The sequence below is a fragment of the Penaeus monodon genome, chromosome 41 (genome assembly GCF_015228065.2).
Source record: "Penaeus monodon isolate SGIC_2016 chromosome 41, NSTDA_Pmon_1, whole genome shotgun sequence".
Classification (NCBI taxonomy): Eukaryota; Metazoa; Arthropoda; class Malacostraca; order Decapoda; family Penaeidae; genus Penaeus; species Penaeus monodon.
In genome coordinates this window covers 22,904,369-22,906,688 of record NC_051426.1, presented here as the reverse complement: position 1 = coordinate 22,906,688, position 2,320 = coordinate 22,904,369, and the positions used below count along the sequence as shown (strand labels likewise).

Here is a 2,320-nt window from a genome sequence, read left to right as displayed (position 1 = left end):
CATGGAGATCCGAGTTTGCGATATAAACGTCTAAATTTATATTTATACCCATTGTTTTATTTCTGAGATAACTATGATAACTAATAACTCATCAGTGCAAAATAAATGCTGACTAAATAAAATCCTCGATATCACAAGTAAAGGCCATGCACGCATGACACTGTTTAACAGCATTAAGATATCAGGATAATAATAATGATTGATTAATGACAGAAGAATTAGGAAAAGAGGAGCAGAAGGCATATCAAAGGTAGAATTAAATAAAGATAGAGATAGAAACCAAAATAAAATATTTTTTTGGTGGAGCGTTACGGGATTTGAATTATTTATTCTGTCCCGCTTTGCATATTTACGTTTTCTGTAGATAGATTGAGAAGCTTTCATTTTCTCTGAATAATGCAACTAGGGGTATCTAAATTACTTGTCGTACCGGCGTCGGCCGCGTGTGTTCATCCGAGTCGGGAATATAAAAGGCCCGATTTGGTGTCCCTCCTTCAGATCCTGGTGGCGGCATCGGCAACGTCTCTGACTTGCACGTTGCAGGACCCAGGATCGAGACCAGAGGAAACTTTCTTTAGCCTCGGGAAAAGTTAACAGGTGTTTCATGACACCTGCTCGTGTTTGGCGGTTCACGAGTGTTCTCCACGGAGATGACGTCCCCCTCCTGAGGTCAGAGGTCACTCTGGTCGGCAGCTATGCAGAGCGGCAGCAACAGGCTGCAATACGGCGGTAGAAATACCGTTCGGCCCAGAGACATCCCCCTGGGCTTTAAGGGACTTAATACCGCCGTCAGAAGGACGGTTTAGCCACGTCTCTACAGCAATCATAATAATTAAAAACAATAATAGCAACATTAGGGCCGACTCCGCTAGTTGTTTTATCCCAATTAACGATTCTCCAATTATAACAATATAATTATTATTATTGTCATTATTATTGTCATTTTCTTATCATCATCATCATTATTATTATAATAATTATTATTATTATTATTATTATTTTTACTATTGTTATTATTGTTATTATTATTATCACTATTATTATTATTACTATTATTATTATTAATTATTATTATTATTATTATTATTATTATTATCATTATTATTATTATTTTTATTATTAATATTATTATTATTATTATTATTATTATTATTATTATTATTATTATTATTATTATTATTATTATTACCATTATTATTATTATTAATGTTAATATTATTTTTCTTATTATTATTATTATCATCATCATCATCATCATTATTATTATTATTATTATTATTATTATTATTATTATTCTCTCTCTCTCTCTCTCTCTCTCTCTCTCTCTCTCTTTCTCTCCCCCATCCTCTCTCTCTCTCCCACCCTCTCTTTCTCTCTCTTTCTTTCTCTCTCTCTCTCTCTCTCTCTCTCTCTCTCTCTCTCTCTCTCTCTCTCTCTCTCTCTCTCTCTCTCTCTCTCTCTCTCTCTCTCTCTCTTTCTCTCTATTTCTATCTCTCTCTTTCTCTCCCCCCCATCTCCCCCCCCCCTCTCTCTCTCTCCAATACGACTTATGAAGTTCATGCAGCACAACCACCTAACTCGCTGGGATACAGGAGGTGCCACACATTCTCGAGGAGGCACCCTCGACCACATACTCACCTACGGACTTGTTGCATCTCAGGTCAGGTGCTCATCTGTCCCTACTCTTTTCTCTGATCACCTCGCCCTCAGCCTTCAATATTCGATCCCTACTGTGAATTCGTCTGCCTATCAACGTACCCGGATCAGTATTCCCCCAAAGTACTGCCCTAGCTCTATCTCCTACATGTATGCTCTCATCTTCAAGCTTGATGTCACTTCTCCCGAAAAGTTATACTTGTCTCTTGTTTCTTTCACACATGATTTTTATAACAACTATGTTCGTAGACCAAACATTAAGTGCCAGCCTGAAGCTCATGAGTGGACGCTTGGCAGACGCATCAAGGCGGCAGAGAGACAGTCCAAGGAGGATAGCCATGTCTATCAGAGGGATCCAACCCCAGACAACTTACAACAATACCAGACATCCAGTAATGCTCTTGTTGCCCTACAACAGTGTGTTTATCGTGATGCCTGGCATGATTTCACCAATACCATCAATCATCAGACAAGCATAGGATCCATGTGGCGACTCATCAAGAGGGTGGTAAAGAAAAAGACCTCAAGTGCACTCCATCACAGTCCAGTTCAGTATGCCCAAGATCTTGTTGAGACCTGGTCACAATCAATCACAGTATGTTCATAAAGGCTCTTTACACTGTAAGACATACCAATAACAGGATGAACTTCGTCGTGCTCTTGC

General features: G+C 38.6%; 1 pseudogene; it reads left to right on the top strand.

Annotated features, from left to right (window-relative positions):
• Positions 1 to 1,549: 1,549 nt before the first annotated feature.
• The window catches only part of LOC119598449, a 9,245-nt pseudogene continuing 8,474 nt past the window's right edge, over positions 1,550 to 2,320 (top strand).